This window comes from Ahaetulla prasina, chromosome 2 (assembly GCF_028640845.1).
Source record: "Ahaetulla prasina isolate Xishuangbanna chromosome 2, ASM2864084v1, whole genome shotgun sequence".
NCBI classification, from domain to species: domain Eukaryota; kingdom Metazoa; phylum Chordata; class Lepidosauria; order Squamata; family Colubridae; genus Ahaetulla; species Ahaetulla prasina.
In genome coordinates, this window is record NC_080540.1 from 48274057 (window position 1) to 48295910 (window position 21854).

Here is a 21854-nt window from a genome sequence, read left to right on the forward strand (position 1 = left end):
AGCAGTCCCATTTGCGTCACATGCACACTCGTGGCCTCGTTCATGCATGTGCATGCACGCATAAAGGTACATGCCCCTCCCTCCCTCTGGCCCACTAAACCAGAAAGATTGGGAACTCTACCTATAGAAGATCTGCATGAAGCAAAGCCAGAAGGGAATTGCCTAGAAATGGCTAATAAAACCCCTCCAATACATGCATGCAGCAGACTGACACCCACTGTGAAGATGTGGCACGACCGCGAACACGAAGCCGGACAACAGCAGTGCAGCTCACCAGCTCAAATCCCCCTGCAGCTCAGACTAATCTGAGCACAACCAAGCCCCCACCCAAAGAGGACACACCCCCATCCAATCAGAGCACCAAAAAAACCCCATCCAATCAGAGCACAGCCAAGCTCCCACCCAATCAGTTCAAACCCCCACTAGCAGTTAAAAAGGAAGAAACAGCTGCAGTCACACATTGCTCCCAGAAGCACGAAGCTGAAGCCTGAAGATGACGGATGAGACTTCGTCGAAACGTCGCCAAGACACTTCCAATTTTACGCGGGAGAAAACCCGAATAACCAAAGATCTACATACAAACACCCGCGAAAACCTCAGAAAATATATATATATATATGTATGTATGTATGTATGTATGTATGTATGTATGTATGTATGTAATAACTGTATTAATTGGATATAATGAAAGGAAACAATAGGACAGAAACGGTAGGCATGCTTGTGCTCTTATGCACGCCCCTTACAGACCTCTAAGGAATGGGGTGAGGTCAATAGTAGACAGTTTTTGGTTGAAGCTTTGGGGATTTTGGGAAGAGACCACAGAGTCAGGTAGTGTATCCAAGCATTAACAACTCTGTTACAAAAGTCATATTTTCTGCAATCAAGATTGGTGCGGTTAACATTAAGCTTAAATCTATTGTTTGCTTGTGTATTGTTGCAATTGAAGCTGAAGTAGTCTTTGACAGGAAGGAAATTGTAATAGATGATTCTATGAGTTAAACTCAGGTCATGTCGAAGGTGGTGTAGTTCTAAATTTTCTAAACCCAGGATTTCAAGTCTGGTGGCATAAGGTATTTTGTTTTATTCAGAGGAGTGGAGAATTCTTCTTGTAAAATATTTCTGGACACGTTCAATTGTATTGATGTCAGAAGTGTGGTATGGGTTCCAGACAGTCGAGCTGTATTCAAGAATTGGTCTAGCAAATGTTTTATATTTAGTAGGTTAGTAGTGTAGTGTTTTTTGAGAAGAAGCTACGCAAGATTAGGTTTACAACTCTTAAGGCCTTTTTTGCTATGTAGTTGCAGTGGGCTTTGGCACTTAGATCATTGGATATGAAAACTCCAAGGTCTTTAACAGGATGGGAGTCATCTGCAAGGTAATGTCCATCAAGCTTGTACTTAGTAAACATTGGTTCTTTTTTCCAATATGTAAGACTGAGCATTTGCTGGTTGAGATTTGGAGTTGCCAAGTTTCTGTCATGTTCTTATTATACACTAAATAATAACTAGAACCTCTTACAATACTAGACAACACAGTATTAATAGTAGAGACATTCAAATTTCAAGGTTCTAATATATTGCAAGATCGAAAATGGGCAGCTAATATCAAAAAAATCATCAAAAAAGCGCAAAGAATGTTCTTTCTGTGCCAACTCAGAAAGCTCAAACTGCCCAAGTAGCTGCTGATACAGTTCTACAGAGGAAATATTGAGTCTGTCATCTGCACCTCTATATCTGCAACCCAACAAGACAGACACAGACTTCAAAGGATAATTAGAATTGCAGAAAAAACATAAGACGCTATAGAGTACTGCACACCAGAACAACTAGCCACAAGAACAGATTCTTCCCGAACGCCATCACTCTTCTGAACAAATAATTCCCTACTAAGTCTAACACTACCATTAATCTTCTCATCATTCCCATCACCCATCTCCTCCCACTTATGACTGTATGACTGTAACTTTGTTGCTGGTATCCTTACAATTTATATTGATATTGATATTGTTTCTTGATTGCTTATTTGTACCCTATGACTATCATTAAGTGTTGTACCTTATGATTCTTGATGAACATATCTTTTCTTTTATGTACACTGAGAGCATATGCACCAAGACAAATTCCTTGTGCGTCCAATCACACTTGGCCAATAAAAAAATTCTATTCTATTCCATTCCATTCTATTCTATTCTATTCTATTCTATTCTATTCTAAATATGTCAATAAACATTATCTTAACTCATTCCCCCTCAACATATTGACATACCATCAGATAGTATCCTGGCTAACTGATAAAGAGTCTGTGATACTGTACAAAATACGGAAGATGACCTTGCTGGAGATACGTTTTAGTTTCTTTTTTCTGGGCAACACAGTCTGAATAACTCAATCAAGGTCATCATCCTTACACTCTATGGATTGTATATTATTCTGTATGATTCATGAATCATTAGAAGCATTAGTACTCCTAATTCAAACCATCATGAGTGCTTATATAAGCAAAAAAAACACCAAACCCCATAACTGTTTGTTTGTTTGTATGATTTGTCTAGATTCTATACAATAAAAAAATCAATAGTATAAATACTTAAAGTAATAAAATCCCTAAGAGCAACCAGGAGCAAATTTCAGCGATGCAATGCACAACATGCAGAGACAAATAACTGCTTACCCTGGTTAAAACTCTTGACCCATCTTTTTCCAAGAAGTCCAGGAAAATGCAAAAGCTGTGGCTGGTTTTCCACAGCTACAATAACAGTAGAGAACTGATAATAAATAAATATTAATTTAACTCTAATAAATACATTATTTAACTCTTCTTTGCTCGCAATACATATTTTTCACTGATCAAAATATGCAAGAGTGGCTTTAGAAGTATTTTTTACTACTGTAGCAGAGTTAGGTTTTATTGCTGGGCTGATAATTCTCAGAAACAAAACAGAAGCCATGCCTTTGATGTTGGTTGCAAATGCAGTAGAAAATTTGCTGTAACAATTGAGGTTTTCATTATCAGCAGGGAAAGCAACTTGATTATTTAATAGAGTTATTAGCTGTAATAGTGGCAAAGGCCATAAAATTTCCCCAGGTGAATGATGGAAAATATACAACAAGAAAAGCACTTCGGTTATTTAAATAATCCTTTTATTGTGGCATCAGATGTGAACATAGTTTAAAAACCCACTTACTTCTGTCATCAGTGCTGCTGTATCCAAATGAACAAAGCTTGCCTCTTATCAGCACCTTCCGGCTGGACTTCTTAATGCATTTGATTCCAGCTATTAACCCAAGAGACCTGTGTTGACAATCACTTTGCAATTTCTAAGGCCCTCAAGTCTATACTGCTGTCGAGACTTCTGTATAAAGATTATTACTTTATTTTAAACAGCTTGGTTTGTGGCTAAAAATGACTAGAAGATCAGCCTGATAAGCTCCATGAAAGCTAAAGTTTTACTTCCTGCCATGTTAAGTGGTGGTGGGGGGAGACAGGGACTATGAACTTTTAAACAAAATTGCATCCTACATTAATGGAAAGAAATATGATAGTGTTATCTGTTCCTTTTTTTTTAAAGCAACAAGTTTCCTTATGTAAGTCTTTGCCAACTTCTCAAATGCAATAACCGGATGAACCAATGCTGTGCCATGCCAAATAACAAGCAAAGCTATGCAAATCATTGTTTATGTCATGTTTTATATAGCCTGGGCTTTCCATCACATAGTAATTGAGTTAGTGTTTCATTTTAATGGCCCAACTATAATAGATATATGAATAATATCGATAGTATCAATAGAAACCATAAAAACTGAGCAGCATCAGCAATTGGGCAAAGAAGAATCATTATGGTTCCTTCCCTTTGACAAGTCTGATAAATTCTGTCATAAATCCATTTTATTTTATTTTTCACATCAATATGGGGTTTCCCATTTAAGTGGCATAATATGCATTATATTTACATTTATCCTATATAATACATACTTATTATGTCCTTTAATGCATTTTCTAAGCTGAAAGATAGATGGCAAAATTTAGAGTTAAGAATAATATTAAGCAAAAGTTGAGATTCCAATACAAATCTTAGTCTGGGAAGGGCAAACCAAGTGGATTCAAATATTCCCATCAAATGTAATATTTGTTACTTGGGGTTCCATGTAAATTGAAGTCTGATACTTGAGAAATATATTTGGTGTAAGTTTAATACAGAAGAGAGATAGCTATAAACTGAATTCACAATGGGCAGTGGCATGCCAGATAACTTCATATAATCTCATGTTTATTGGTGGCCCCATACATCTCTGAAAATGTATGGGGGGCTTAACTGCGCTTAACACATAAATATGATTTGGGATGGGGGGGAAAAATCATTCTAAAACTTTGAGGTTACTGCTGAAGTTGCCATGCTTTAATCTGCTGGAAGAAAAGAAGATTTAAGTCTAGAAGATATATTTTTTTAAAAAAAATCTAAATTTTATAAATCTAAATTTTTACTAAATTCTTATCTCAGTTCTATAGGAATTTGTGATATATTCAATAGTATTTAATAGTTACATAAAATATAACATGCTTAATGACAGCACTGGACCATGAAACATTTGATAGTAAGACAACAAGACAAAGAACAGAAACCTTCCAATACTTTTTTTTTGTTCTGAGGTCCTTCAATCAGATAAAAATAAAAGTAGTGTTATACACACCTCCAAATTTCCAAGTTTTGCGGATGGATTTATCATTCAGCAGCATCAAACTGCCAAGAGTTGAAAGGGTCAGCTCTCTTCTAATGATGCTGTTCCTCAGCTCTTCTGGGGAATTCTAACAAGAAATACGACCAACATTATTTTAACCATTTGCAGACCTAATATCGGCAACCATTCTGCGATAATCCAGACAATATTACAAGGGATGCAAGGCCTGGAAGCCATCTTGGAACTCTGACAATTGTAGAGAGCAGATGAACATTTTTTGTTTGGGGGAGTGGCTTTGTGTGTGTGTGTCTTCTGATTTTCTCACTATGGCGCTCATCTTCATGAACCACTAACCACTTACTAACCACTAACATGAAGATAGCCATGCTGGCAATTCTGACTGCACCTCTATCCCTTCCCTGATAATGATCTCTATTTTACTTTGCAAAATGCTAAACTGCTGAACTAGTTTTATCACTAGCACATTGTTCCTGGTTTTCAACCGAAAGTTGTCTTTCTATAACTTAAGTCTATTATTTTTAGGGGGACAAATGACAAAACCTGTAGTATGGTGTCACATCACAAACTCCACCCTTTATGTATTTGCATGGAACACTGTGATACAAATACAAAAGGGTGCACCTTGAGTCATGATGCCACAATGCACATTTGTCAATTGGGCATCATGATGATGAGCTGAGGTTCTCTCTGTGTCTGTTCTGTCAGTGCAGACTTTTTTAAATTTTATTTTGGAGGCAGCTGCAGGACAATACACAATTGATTTGTAACTTTTCTCACTTGCTTTCTGCTAGGGCCAAACTAGCAAATGTAGACCGTTCCTTCTTAGGTCTCAGGTGTTCTGTGGCCCAGAAAAGAAGATAGCTCTATTGTTCCTTTTGTTTATTCATTTAAGTCACAGAGAAACTTGGTTTGTCATTTTCCTGTTTGGAACTATTTTTAGAAGAACACTGAGCTCATCTCTCAGATCCCAGTAGGTTAGAACTTAACAATTGTCTAGAGAAAATCCTGTTAGTTCTTCATCATTATAAGCGCATTGGCAATAATATCACAAGCTGCTCCCAATTTCCTTCACTGTAATTAAAATAACCCATTATGATCAGTGTCTTGTTGCTTGTTCTGTTTCCTCATTCGGTGTTCTTTGGCCATGTTCATTCCACCCTAGAGGTCTTTAGCAGATCCTTATAATTACTTCTCTGCATTTATTACTCATTCATTGCAGCTGAAAAAAAATCTCTGAACATCCCTTCCATTTGCAAAATCTTTCCTGCTTTATTAATTTTAATTAAACTATTGTACGTGGTCTAAATGAAAGGAAGGCTAGGATTTTCACATTTTGCCTACTCATTTTCCCATCCAAGGATACATAACACATCTAAAATACAGATACTGAATAATTTCATCCTATAAGACTGTAATTAGTTTGTGCTAATATGTATTCTTAAATGATTCACATTAATTATATTCCAGTGCCTTGTTGCTGCTCTGGAATAGATCTAACTAAAAGCCAAAAGTAGGAGTATTTGTTCACATCTAATAAGGAAAATAATCTGAGACCCAAAGCCAAATATTTGTAAAGTGTCACAATCCTAAATGGCTATACTGTATAAATTTATCACCTTGGCATTTTTCATACTATGTGCTTTCTGTCAGGCCCAAAGCATGACATGTGATGATTCTTCCAAGCTGAATTCTCTATTGTTTCACACCTATAGACAAAATCTTGCTAGACTGGAGACTCTAGTATCCTTATCTATTACACTACACTACACTACACTACACTACACACACACACACCACTATACCAGATTGTTGGTGGCATGATTCTGTAAAACCACTTAGAGAGGGCTGTAAAGCATTGTGAAGTGATATATAAGTCTAAGTACTATTGCTATTCTGTGAACTATTAGGAAGGGCCTGTCTTCACCCTCTTTCTCTCACACATAATATCTGGCCTGTGTTGCCTCTTACTCCTCTGAAAGGCATCTCCTCTCTCTTGGGGATCCATCTCCATATTACATTCCATCACATTTCTGACACGTTATCTTGAATCCCTGTGATCCTTGAGAGAGAAAAAATAGTTTCCCCACATCTGCTTCACAGTCTGAACCATCGGCTAAACCAAGTTGACAAAGAGTGGAAGAAAGGCAGTTGAGTGTGTTGTAGTGTAGTGAAGTCTGTGTCTTGGAACTTAGTCTAGACTGTTGTGAGAAATCACATGTTACCTCATTTCTGTAGAAAACAAGTAGCAGCCATTTTGTCAAGAGCAACTAACTGAAGATGTGAATAGAACCTTCAATGGCTTTTAGAGTAGAATAGAATAGAATAGAATAGAATAGAATAGAATAGAATAGAATAGAATAGAATAGAATAGAATAGAATTTTTATTGGCCAACTGTGATTGAACACACAAGGAATTTGTCTTAGTGCATTTGCTCTCAGTGTACTTAAAAGAAAAGATACATTCATCAAGAATTATAAGATACAACACTTAATGGTAGTCATAGAGTACAAATAAGCAATCAGAAAACAATCAATATCAATATAAATCGTAACGATACCAGCAACAAAGTTACAGTCATAAGTGGAAGGAGATGGGTGATGGGAACGATGAGAAGATTAATAGTAGTGCAGACTTAGTAAATAGTTTGACAGTGTTGAGGGAATTATTTGTTTAGCAGAGTGATGGCCTTTGGGAAAAAACCGTTCTTGTGTCTAGTTGTTCTGGTGTGCAGTGCTCTATAGCGTCGTTTTGAGGGTAGGAGTTGAAACAGTTTATGTCCAGGATGTGAGGGATCTGTAAATATTTTCACAGCCCTCTTTTTGACTCATGCAGCATACAGGTCCTCAATGGAAGGCAGGTTGGTAGCAATTGTTTGTTCTGTTTTTAATTATCCTCTGAAGTCTGTGTCTGTCTTGTTGGGCTGCAGAACCAAACCAGACAGTTATAGAGGTGCAGATGACAGACTCAATAATTCCTCTGTAGAACTGTAGCAGTTTGAGCTTTCTGGGTTGGTGCAGAAAGGACATTCTTTGTTGTGCTTTTTTGATGACGTTTTTGATGTTAGCTGTCCATTTTATACTGTAGGAGTTTTGTCACAGAAGACACATTCTAAAACATCACAGTTATTATTAGGCACAGTAAATGGACCCCATTATTCCTTTCTTTCTCTTTTTTTTTCCTCTAGAGGAGAAATGCCTTTTATCCAATATTATTATTCAATAATAAATTTGGGAAGAAAAAAATGCCTAGATAATTAGGGAAATCTTCACATGCCCCCTTCCATATTTTAATAGATTTTTCTACATGTTTTTTGTTCCTCTTCTTTTTCTTTCACAAAATAGTGTTGGCTATTTGTGCAGTAAGAAAAATGACTTTCCAAAAGAATTTATGTCTTCCCATTTGAAATATTTAGAGCGCCTCATTTTTTCCCAGTCTTTGCAAGAACTAAAGCTGGCAGATTTCAAAGTGAACAGCAATAGCTGAGGGTGATGATGGCCTACTTTTATTTAATACAACTCAAGCAGGGGTAAAATGTAAAATTTATTACTACTGGTTCTGTGGGCATGGCTTGATGGGGGGGGTTAATGTGTCTGGGTGGGTGTGGCCAACTTATTTTTTTACTTTTAAAAACATTTTCTCTGCAACCTCTTTGGCTGAAGAGGTTGTAAAAAATCCTTTTAAAAGCCTCTGATAATCAGGCAACTCAGCTGGGATTGCCAGAGGAGCCTTTTAAAAACATTTTTTACAGCCTCTTCGGTTTAAGAGGTTGTAGAAAAAAATGCTTTTAAAGGGTTCTGACAATCCCAGCTGAGTTACCTGATCACCAGAATCCTTTAAAAGCATTTTTTTTACAGCCTCTTCGGCCGAAGAAGTTATGGAAAAAATGCTTTTAAAGTGTTCTGACGATCCCAGCTGAGCCGCACAATGATCTTTTTTTACTTTAAAAAGCATTTTTTCAGCTGAAGAAAAAATGCTTTTAAAAGTAAAAAAAAAAAACCTCTGATGATTGCGTGACTCAGCTGGGCATGGGCGGGGGGTTGGAGGGCAAGGATTTTTGCTACCGGTTCTCTGAAGCACCCACCGCCATTGCTACCGGATCAAGCGATCCGGTCCGAACCAGGAGCATTTCACCCCTGAACTCAAAGCAATGTACATGATTACCTTATAGGTGCCTAGAGTCAGTCACCCTATTGGGGAGATGGACAGCATATAAATTTAATAGATAAGTAAATAATGCTCCTATCTCCTATTTTGTATACAAAAGCAACCTTGTAAAATGGATTGGGCTGAGGGAGGGTTAAGTGGCTGTATCTGTAAAAGAGAGGGGGGGAGGAGGAGGAGAGAATAATGTACAAGTTAAGAAAAACCTGATAAAGGTTTATTATAACTAGTAGTACTTTTTTTTAAATGAAAATTTAAAATTTATTGAGGTTATGTTTTGTAAGATTCCTCAAAAATGTCCCACTGTTTTGTGATGCTTAAAAAGAAACTAATCTATAGAAAGGGTTTTGTTTTTGTTTTTTTGGGTGGGGGGGCAAGCAACCAGAAAAAGGAGAGTTGTGTTTATATTCCCTCTTGTTTCACCTCCATTCGCACATACACAGCTTGAATGCCTAAATAGGACGATTAACAAAATGCACTCTAATGTATTTTCCTGTCCTGTTAGAAAAGGAAAATTCAGATTTGCTTCACGATCGCCACTCTAAGAAAAATCACATCAATTTGCCTTTGCCATTTTCAGTTTAAAAATCAATCACAGAGTCCTGAGTGATGGGCTTAATGTCACATATAGTTTTCCCTTTTGTGTAGCCCATCCAAAATTGTTGCTGATTCTTGGCTAGGGTAAAGATTTTTTTCCAAACTCTTATGACAAGCACAGAAAATCAATGAATTTAAAAACTAACTCCTATCAAAAGACATCAGCAGACCAATACAGCTAATTTAACCAGCAATCTACCAGACATAGAAATGACTAGCCGATAAATTTGTGCTTAAATAAATATAATAAATGTGCTTAACTTATAGAATCATCTATTGCAATGTCCTTCCTGTTGAAGACTACTTCAGCTTCAATCATAACAATACAAGAGCAAACAATAGATTTAAACTCAATGTTAACTGTTTCAATCTTGATTGCAGAAAATACGACTTCTGTAACAGAGTTATTAATCTTGGAACATACTACCTGACTCTGTGATCTCTTCTCAAAATCCGCAAAGCTTTAACCAAAAACTCTCTACTATTGACCTCACCCCATTCCTAAGGGGTCCATAAGGGGCGTGCATAAGAGCACAAAACGTGCCTACCATTCCTGTCCTATTAACTCCTTTCATTATATCCAATTGATATAGTTATTACATACTAATACTCATTTATATGCTTATATGTTATATAGTTGTTTTCATGCTTATGCTTATATATACTGTTATGACAAAATAAATAAATAAATAAATAAATAAATATAGCCCTATTAAGCAAAGTTAAATATTTGAAAAAAGGAGTGTGGTTCATATTTTGGATTTATTCATATGCAAGAATTGAAAAGTACAACAATATTTTAAGTTATTAAATTATATCTTTGAATTATTTCCATCTTAGAACCTCAGTTCTACGTCCGTGAGAAACTTATGTTAAAGTACCATGTGCGCAATTCATGAGCTGGAAGTAGGCTCGCTGCTGATGTGTGTGAAAAAAAAAATAATTACAGTTTTTAAAAAGGAACACTATAATTATAGGCTACCTACAGTATTATTATAGACAAGACAATATATATATTTTGAAGTTGATCAAATTTCATAATTACACACTTTTATAATTCTCACTCAAGAAAATCCTTCCCATTGCTCCAAAAATAACAGGATCTTCATCTATTGTGAAAGCTCACAGATGTTTTCCAAATTATTCAGCATCTGAAACTTCACAGGCTTGTATGTAGAAAAGAAAAGAAAGAGAGACGGGGGGGGGGGTAGAATGTACTGTATAAGAGGCATGTATGAATCAGCTACCCAGGGAGTCAGGTCTGATAATGAGAAATACAACACTATCAATCTGTCTTGAAAAGTTAAATAGCAATTTGATTGATGGTATCTGCTGAGCTGGGTCATTAGCTTTTTAAGATGATTGCTATGATTTTAGGGAGCAATTCAGAGAGCCACATTTAATAATTAATCATAATCTCAGAGGAGGGGCATTCACTTTGACATGCACTTATTTAGCACAATGCTCCCCAAATTTAGTATGTGATCACCACAGCATTTAAATCAATGTAATCAGTAAGTGGTGGGGAAACCCATTGCTTATAACTACTACAGATGTTGTTCTGGTAAGAAACGAAAGAAAAATACTTCAGTGCATCTTAAAATAGGAACGGAGCAGTAAATGTGAACAATTGTTCTTTAAGTGAGCAATCTGAATCAAGTGCCGTCAGACATAACCCCTGGTGACTGCACGACCAAGTACTTCCCTTCTCAAGGTTTCTGTAGTAATAACTTGTAGCTATTCCAGACATTCCATAACATCTTTGATCCAATCAATTCATTTTCATTTCTTCTATTTCCCTCACCCTTGCAAAGCTTGGCTGTTTTTTCTATCCCACTTCTGTTCCTGTGACGTACTTAAAGAATGTAAATTTTTGCTTGCTGATTATAACTTTAAGAGAGAAGTCACTCGTTCTTTGGTGTACAGTTAATTAACAGGTGGTTGCAGTCCATGGCACTGTCTTCAAATCCATAATTCATGATTTCCAAGGTATCTGATAACCTTTCTCTCACATTTGTTTGCCCAATTTTTATACTCATGTGTTACAATTAGAAAAGGAACACTTTAACTATAATGATATTTGTTCTCATTGAAATGCCCTTACACTTCATGATGTCAATTTTTTTCATTGTATTCTTATCTACTTTTAATTTCCACTTTACTTCCAAAGTGGCTTTTGATGATGTCCATCATTACCTATTCCTGAGCCAATCAAACTACCCACGTCCTTCACTTATTTGTCATCAGTTGCAATTAACTTAAGCATATATGTCTATGGAGATTCTCTCTTCGAGTCATGGTTGTCCCAAAGGTGCTTTTCAAAAGGCAACTGGACTTTGTTTTTTTACATTGGAAAAACAAAGTCCAGCTGCCTTTTGAAAAAGCACCTTTGGGTAAAGATAAAGGTTCCTGTTCTGTCCTCCCTCGCCTCCGTCCGAGCGATGGCTTAATTGGCCGGCACTATCAGCTCTGGCAGCAAAAGAGCAAGCGTCTGCCAAGTGTCTCTGTTATCTCCCTCGATGCCGATGAGTCACCCAGGAACAAACAGTACTTCAGCTCTTAGTTAAGCAGTTAATTTGCCTGCTACAAAGAGGCACAGCAGCTCTTGCTGCCTTTATATCCTGTGGGGTGTGGCTCCATGACTCAGCACTTCCTAGACCTGCCCCACCCCTGCTTCTGTTGTTCCCGCCTCTCCTGCCTATGAAACCTAGGGTCCAGCCAGGCCTGATTGCCATCAGCTGGGTCTGGAGGTGTGGCCTGGGGGGGGAAGAGTCAGGGGACAGAGGCCTCGTTATCTCTTCCACCTGGCCTGGCTCTGGCTCCTGGAGCTGAGCCAGGGAAGCTGATGCTCCTGAGGTAAGTCCTGATGGCCCTTCCCCCTCACTTCCCAAGTCACTTTCTGGCAGGAGGCCTGGCTCAGGAGGCGCAGACGCAACAGTTCCCCTTGCACATGTGCTAGTTGTTCCCAACTCTAGGGGGCGGTGCTCATCTCTGTTTTAAAGCCGAAGAGCCAGTGCTGTCTGAAGACATCTCCATGGTCATGTGGCCAGCATGATTAAATGCCAAAGGTACACAGAACACTGTTACCTTTCCTTTCTATAATGTCTGTATGGTCACCATTTTTGCAGTGCATATTCACTCTAGGATGTATAGTTTTAAAATATTCTTCAATTAAGATATTACACTTGCATCACAAGCTCTTCAAAAAAGAAGAGGGATCCTGTATAACAAAATGAAAATAAATAAATCACTTAAAGAATGCAGGATTTCCCCTCCCCCCTACATTGGGTGGGAATGACTTGGGATGAGAATGCAAAGAAAATTAGACACCATAACTGAACGTGTATTCTTAGTGTCCATTATGTATTCTTTCTTTCTTTCTTTCTTTCTTTAATCATATTTTTATACCGCCCTATCTCCCGAAGGACTCAGGGCGGTTTACAGCCTGATAAAAACATACATATAAATACAAAATAAAACTTCAATTAAAAAACTTATTAAATAAGGCCGAATATTAAAAATTGCAATAAAAATAGTAAAACCCCATTAAAACCAAATTTAAAATTTAAAATTCTAGTCCAGTCCTGCGCAAATAAATAGATGTGTCTTAAGCTCGCGGCGACAGGTTCGAAGGTCAGGAAGTTGCCGAAGTCCTGGGGGAAGTTCGTTCCAGAGGGTGGGAGCCCCCACAGAAAAGGCCCTTCCCCTGGGTGTCGCCAGTCGGCACTGCTTGGCTGACGGCACCCTAAGGAGTCCTTCCCTGTGAAAGCACACGGGTCGGTGGGAGGCAATCGGTAGCAGCAGACGGTCCCGTAGGTAACCCGGCCCTATGCCATGGAGCGCTTTGAAGATAATCACCAAAACCTTGAAGCGCACCCGAAAGGCCACAGGTAGCCAGTGCAGTCTGCGCAGGAGAGGTGTCACATGGGAGCCACAAGGGGCTCCCTCAATCACCCACGCAGCCGCATTCTGGACTAACTGGAGTCTCCGGGTGCTCTTCAGGGGGAGCCCCATGTAGAAAGCATTGCAGTAATCCAGACGAGATGTCACGAGAGCATGAGTGACCGTCCATAGGGCATCCCGGTCTAGAAAGGGGCGCAACTGGCGAACCAGGCGAACCTGGTAAAAAGCTCTCCTGGAGACAGCCATCAAATGGTCTTCAAAAGACAGCCGTCCATCCAGGAGAACACCCAAGTTGCGTACCCTCTCCATTGGGGCCAATGACTCGCCCCCAACAGTCAGCCGCGGCTGCAGCTGACTGTACCGGGGTGCCGGCATCCACAGCCACTCTGTCTTGGAGGGATTGAGCTTGAGCCTGTTTCTCCCATCCAGACCCGTACGGCCTCCAGACACCGGGACAGCACTTCGATAGCTTCGTTGGGGTGGCCCGGTGTGGAAAAGTACAGCTGAGTATCATCAGCGTACAGTTGGTATCTCACACCGAAACCACTGATGATCTCACCCAGCGGCTTCATATAGATGTTGAACAGGAGGGGCGAGAGAATCGACCCCTGTGGCACCCCACAGGTGAGGCGCCTCGGGGTCGACCTCTGCCCTCCCGTCAACACTGTCTGCAACCGATCGGAGAGCTAGGAGGAGAACCACCGATAAATGGTGCCTCCCACTCCCAATCCCTCCAACCGGTGCAGCAAGATACCATGGTCGATGGTATCAAAAGCTGCTGAGAGGTCTAATAGGACCAAGGCAGAGGAATAACCCCTATCCCTGGCCCTCCAGAGATCATCAACCAACACGATCAAAGCTGTCTCAGTGCTGTATCCGGGCCGAAAGCCGGACTGGAATGGGTCTAGATAGACAGTTTCATCCAGGTACCAGGGTAATTGACATGCCACCACACTCTCTACAACCTTCGCCACAAAGTGAAGGTTGGAACCGGACGATAATTACCTAATACAGCTGGGTCCAGGGAAGGCTTTTTGAGGAGAGGTCTCACCACCGCCTCTTTCAAGGCGGCCGGAAAGATCCCCTCCAACAAAGAAGCATTCGTAATTCCCTGGAGCCAGCCTCGTGTCACCTCCTGTGTGGCCAGTACCAACCAGGAGGGGCACGGGTCCAGTAAACATGTGGTGGCATTCAACCTCCCCAATAACCTGTCCATGTCCTCAGGAGCCACAGGGTCAAACTCATCCCAAACAGTCTCAACAAGACAGCTCTCTGACATCTCACCTGGATCCACCCAATTTTGGTCCAGGCCGTCCTGAAGCTGAATGATTTTATCGTATAGATAACCACTAAACTCCTCGGCACGTCCCTGTAACGGGTCATCCCGCTCCCCCTGTTGAAGAAGGGAGCAAGTCACCTGAAACAGGGCCGCCGGGCGGTTATCTGCCGACGCAATGAGGGAGGAGACGTAACAACGTCTCGCTTCCCTCAATGCCACTAGGTAGGTTCTATTATATGACCTAACTAATGTCCGATCAGCCTCCGAACGACTGGACCTCCAAGAACTCTCTAGGCGTCTTCTCCAGCGTTTCATCTCCCTCAGCCCCTCGGAGAACCAAGGAGCTGGTTGAGACCTACGCCGGGTCAGAGGCCGCAAAGGCACGACACGGTCTAGAGCCCCAGTCGCGGCCAGTTCCCAAGCCGCGACTAGTTCTTCAGCCGTGCCGTGAGCCAGACCCTCAGGAAACGGCCCAAGCTCCGTCCGGAACCTCTCCGGGTCCATCAGGCACCTGGGACGGAACCAACATATTGGTTCTGTCTTCCTGCAGTGTTGAGTGGCAGTCAGAAAGTCCAGGCGAAGGAGAGAGTGATCTGACCATGACAAAGGTTCAGTGACTAAATCCCTCAAGTCCAGATCCTTCAACCACTGTCCAGAGATAAAAATCAGGTCCAGCGTGCCTCCCCCAATGTGAGTAGGGCCATCAACTACTTGAGTCAGGTCCAAGGCCATCATGGAAGCCATGAACTCCCGAGCTGCTGTCGATGACATGCCGGTCGATGGCAAGTTAAAATCCCCCATGACCACAAGTCTGGGGGTCTCAACTGCCACTCCAGCAAGCACCTCCAGGAGCTCAGGCAGGGCTGCTGTCATGCAGCAAGGAGCCAGGTACGTGACAAACAAGCCCATCTGACACCTATGACCCCACCTCACAAAGAGGGATTCACAGCCGGCAATCTGAGGTACAGTGGTCTCCCTTGGCTCTAGACTCTCCTTAATAACAACCGCCACCCCCCCACCCCTACCTTGGGCCCTCGGCTGATGGAATGCTCGGAAACCCGATGGGCACATTTCAACAAGGGGCACGCCCCCTTCTGTGCCCAACCAGGTTTCCGTAACGCCCATAAGGTCCGCAGATCTCCCCTGGATAAGATCATAAATTAGGGAGGCCTTGTTAACCACGGACTGTGCGTTGCACAACATCAGCTGGAAGCCTAGGCTCTGAGGGTCTTGACCATCCGGGGAACGGGAGAAGTCTGAGGGATCAGGGCGTGCGATTGCCTTCAAACATCGAGCGCACCCCCCCAAAAAATGATACGAGCCCTCACTTCCGCCATATCTGCCCCTCCCACTTACCGTACAAATAGTACCACCCTCACCAGAAGGAACGCAATCCTCCCCCATAACTTTTGAACCTGTTAAATAAACACCGCGAGCACACGCAGGAACTGGGCCCCCTCCCAACGGGCTACCCCCAACACCAGCCCTTACCCTCCCACCCCTTAAAAATTCCCTATCTAAAAAACCCCAAAGGCTCTTCCTCGACGCATGCCACCTCTGTGGGTCCCAAGACCCGTCATTGAGGCCGGCCCTCGGTAATGAGGCGGGCCACTCCTGCAAGGCGGGGGCATCTCGCAGGCGCAAGAGTTCATGTACCAAATATCGCATAGATAAGATAGAAGTCGATGAGAGGTGATACTGTCCCAGGATGGCAGAATATTACATAACAGTTCCTCAAACTGATACCCATTATCTGATGACTCTTCAAATGGGGGCTGGCATATGATGACAGAAATAGTATAAAGATGGAAAAAAGATGGAAAAAGTAGGCAGAAAGCATTCATGGCAACTAGTCCATAATAAAATCCTGGTCCAAAGATCTTAATAAGTCCAGGATATACACCCATATACATCCGCCCATAGCTCAGTCCTAAAATCCTTAAAAATGAGGTAGGTGGCTCTTCTATCACCGCCATCGGTGTCCACCGTTGTTTCCGGATAAGTCCCCCGGCAGATCGCAAACCGGTTAACTTCTATTAACGAAGTTGTATTTTAAGAAATTAATTGTTTTCCACTGGGACTTACTAAAGCTGGGCCTGTTTGATAATGTTTTAATTCCCAGTGTCTTGTATAAGGATGGATGATACTGGACACAATGGTGGTAGCATTAGTGCCACAAAACCATTCAGGCTTGTAAATATGCTAGAGTGCATGTAAGCGCACAAATGGGTCTGTATTGTATTGGGGTTTGTTTCCATGCTTCCAAATGATACAGCACAACTGCCACATAAGAAGTATTCCTATCTTCCACAGTGCCATAGTTTTTCTAAGAAAATGAAAGGACAAAATATAGTAAATCTCTATACCCACCACCATTTTTACATATAACTACACAAAACAGAAGTGCCTCCCAAATAGCAGAGGCAAAAAAGAACTTGCTAAGTCTCTTTAGCAACGTTTATGTTTATTGCTCTTGTCATTTCTTCAGCCTTAGTTCTTTTGGGGCAGTGAAAAGAAATCTCAAGTTTGCAAAAACACTACCCAATTTAAACATGATATACAAAAGTTTTATTTTATTTTCTTGCCTATTCAAATATCATGGCTGTGTAAAGTAGTGTAAAGATGACCTTGGAGTAGAAGAACCATTATTTATTTATTTATTTATTTATTTATTTATTTATTTATTTATTTATTTATTTATTTATTTATTTATTTATTTGATTGATTTTTATACCGCCCTTCTCCCGAAGGACTCAGGGCGGTGTACAGGCAAGATAAAACCAGCAATACAATATACAGGTTAAAATACAATTTAAAAAACTTATTTAAATTAGCCTGGAGATTAAAATTTGCCATACTAAAAAACCCCGTTTAAAAATTAATCAATTTAACATTAAAATTCCAATTTAAGCCAGCCCCGCGCGGATAAAAAGATGTGTCTTCAGTTCGCGACGGAATGTCCGAAGGTCAGGTATTTGGCGTAAACCCGGGGGAAGCTCGTTCCAGAGTGTGGGAGCCCCCACAGAGAAGGCCCTTCCCCTGGGGGCCGCCAGCCGGCATTGTTTGGCGGACGGCACCCTGAGAAGTCCCTCTCTATGGGAGCGTACGGGTCGGTGGGAGGCGTGTGGTAACAGCAGGCGGTCCCGTAAGTACCCAGGTCCTAAGCCATGGAGCGTTTTAAAGGTCGTAACCAACACCTTAAAGTGCACTCGGAAGGCCACAGGCAGCCAGTGCAGTCTGCGTAGGAGCGGTGTTACATGGGAGCTACGCGTAGCTCCCTCTATCACCCACGCAGCTGCATTCTGGACTAACTGAAGCCTCCGAGTGCACTTCAAGGGGAGCCCCATGTAGAGAGCATTACAGTAATCCAAGCGAGGGGTAACGAGCGCATGAGTGACTGTGTATAAGGCATCCCGATCAAGGAAGGGGCGCAACTGCCGAACCAGGCGAACCTGGTGGAAGGCCCTCCTGGAGACGGCCGTCAAATGGTCATTAAGGAAGAAGGAACAGTAATACAGTCCTGGAAAAGTAGAAAACTTGAAAAAGAAACTTTAATAGCCCAACTTGATTCTGTTTGGTATAAGATGGGACCAAGAGAAACTCTTGCATGCTTTCAAGAACAATAAAGTAACCTTTTTTAAAAAAAATCCACAAACATGTTTTCTAATGATCTGAGAGCAGAGGTGGTATTCAACAGGTACTGACCAGTTCTGGAGAACCAGGAGCAGAAATTTTGAGTAGTTCGGAGAACCGGTAAATACTACCTCTAACTGGCCCCATCCCCATCTATTCTCTGCTGAGTCCCAGCTGATCGGGAGGAAATGGGGATTTTTCAGTAACCTTCCCCTGGAGTGGGGTGGGAATGGAGATTTTACAGTATCCTTCCCCTGCCACGCCCACCAAGCCACTCCCACCAAGCCATGCCACATCCACCAAGCCAGGCCTACAGAACCGGTAGTGAAAAAAATTGAATCCCACAACTGTCTGACAGGATGTGAGGCAAATTCGTATGACAATCTAGATATTTGCATGTATTCATGTTATTCAGTAATATGATTATTGATCACTTTAGTGTTGAGCAATTCAATAACTATATACCAATGATTAAGAGCAAATCATTTTTGAGTTATTTGACAATGGAGAGAAAAATATGCTTATCCCACCAAAAGGCAATCAGTTTTTGCTGAAGTATCTTAAGTGGAATTACTCATTTAATTGGGATATATTTCAAATCGTAAAGTATGATGTAACAATATTAGATAGAACTGCAGAAAAAACAATTGCTACCAACCTGCCTTCCATTGAGGATTTGTATACTGCACGAGTCAAAAAGAGAGCTGTGAAAATATTTACAGACCCCTTACATGCTGGACATAAACTGTTTCAACTCCTACCCTCAAAACGACACTACAGAGCACTGCACACCAGAACAACTAGACACAAGAACAGTTTTTTCCCGAACGCCATCTCTCTGCTAAACAAATAATTCCCTCAACACTGTCAAACTATTTACTAAATCTGCACTACTATTAATCTTCTCATTGTTCCCATCACCCATCTCCTTCCACTTATGACTGTAACTTTGTTGCTTGTATCCTTATGATTTATATTGATACTGATTGTTTCCTGACTGCTTATTTGTACCCTATGACTATCATTAAGTGTTGTACCTTATGATTCTTGATGAACGTATCTTTCTTTTATTTACACTGAGAATTTATGCACCAAGACAAATTCCTTGTATGTCCAATCACACTTGGCTAATTAAAAATTCTATTTTATTCAATACAAATAAATAACATAACAGTCGAGGATTAAAAAAAGGGGAGTGCAAACAACAGTCAGTATTATTCCTCTTCTAATAACAATGTGGTCAACCTCAAATAAGAAATGTGATTTATTTATTTATTTTTCTACAGAGTCATTACTTGTTGCCTTTGCTTCAACTTGAGCTAACATTCAGTCTTTTCTCTCCACCCTCTGTGTTTTTCCAGGTGTGATCATTCAATTAAAATAATAGTGCAGGAGATATTTAAATTTTATTTGTCAAATTTTCATTCTAACAACTGTAACGAAGGTAAGATATTATAATGAGGAAACTTTTGTATAAATTAAATCCTGGAGCAAAGGAAATGGGTCAATATTTTTCCCCTTTTTTCCCTAAGGGAAAGAATTACCATATAGCAAATACCACAAGTCAAATTTTGGTTTCCTTGACATTAAGGAACAGCGGGTGGGTGACAGAGGTTCATACAGCATCTGAAAAGGAGGGAAAGTAATGATTTATTCAATTGCACAGAATTACTAACAATTCATATAATACGTTGAAACCCATGGTTCATCTTCTCATTAAGGAAAGTTTCCATAATTTCAGTCAAGGGGGTAAAAAATATCCTTAACTTATTTTAGCAACGTTACCAAAACTTGTGTTCTGTCTATACAATCCTCTTAAATAAAGGAAGGTTTTTATCTTTGAATTAGGATAAGATTGTGCTGAATATGATTAGGCTTTATGTAGTGTTTGACTTCTACTGACTGACTTAAACAAGTAATTTATATAAGTGCAATACTATTTGTAATCTGGAAAATATTTTTTTCAAAAACATATTCTGTTGCCCTTTAAAGTTCATAGAATCATAAAATATAAGACCATCTAATCTGTCTATGTACACTGAGAGCATATGCACCAAGACAAATTCCTTGTGTGTCCAATCACACTTGGCCAATAAAATTCTATTCTATTCTATTCTATTCTTATGCCCGCTATTATAACAAGCCTGAGAGAGTACAGTTAGTCCCTGTTTAATTACCTTCTCCAATAAAATTCTCTACTACAATGATGGCTAACCTTTTCGGTACCGAGTGCAGATAGCGCACGTGCACACCCATAATGCAATGTGTGCACAACCCCCCCCACGTGTCCTGCCCCCTGTCATGTGTGCACAACCCCTCCTGCCCCTGCACATGCGTGCGACGACCCCTGCATGTGCCCCATACATCCATGCATGTCTCCCCTATGTACCCTGCACATACGCGGCAGAGATCCAAAAACCAGCTGGCTGGCAGGAGGCATGCATGCATGTGCAACAGAGTTGACTTAGGGCAACAGCTCGCATGCCCACAGAGAGGGCTCTGTGTGCCATCTGTGGCACACGTGCCATAGGTTCACCATCATGGCTCTAGTATTACTTAACATAACATAACATAACATAACATCAGAGTTGGAAGGGACCTTGGAGGCCTTCTAGTCCAACCCCCTGCCCAGGCAGGAAACCCTACACCATCTCAATCAGATGGTTATACAACATTTTCTTAAAAATGTTGGATAAAACTTGAAACAGTCTGCTCTATTTTTAAACCATTCTTACCATTAGGAAATTTGCAGGTTAATGAATGAAACTCTTTCTCTTTCTCTTTCTCTATCTCCTAGAACAACTTGAGCAGTCTCCACAGCTACTTAATCTTGTCAGGATTAACCCTGGACCTGTTCCTCCCCCATCCAGATCTGAACCCTACGAGGCTTAGCCACTCAACTGGATTTACCCAATAAGAATCCAACTTTAAATTGATTCAAGTGGCTTTATTCACCAGGAAGGATAAAAATGCTTCAGTGAGAGATATTCCTGACTTTTATTTCTACTACCAGGTCAAATTCAGACCATCATAAACAAAGCTGTCCAGGAGTTCAATAAGGGCACAGAAATAATGAAATTTTCCTGCCCTTATTGTCACACTGTAGCAAATATAGACTTTTACCCATGTTCAGTCCAGATTGCAATCAGGGCCTCAGCCAAACTATCTAACAAATCCTCATGGGAAAAAAAATTCTGACCTCATTCTGGAATCCCATAAGGTCCATAAATCACCTTTCTTTTTTCACATTTGTATGTTCGAGTCTTTTCCCGTGTAAGATTGGAAGTATTTAGGCAACCTTTCGATGAGATCTCACTCATCATCTTCAGACTTTGGCTTTGTTCTTATGTGAGCAAAGAAAAACAAAGCCAAAGCCTGAAGATGATGAGTGAGATCAAAACCTGCATAAATATACCCGTGAAAACCTACAAAAACATACATAAATACATACATACATGCATGCATGCATGCATACATACATACATACATACATACATACATACATACATACATACATATATATATATATATATATATCAAAACGACGCTATAGAGCACTGCACACCAGAACAACTAGACA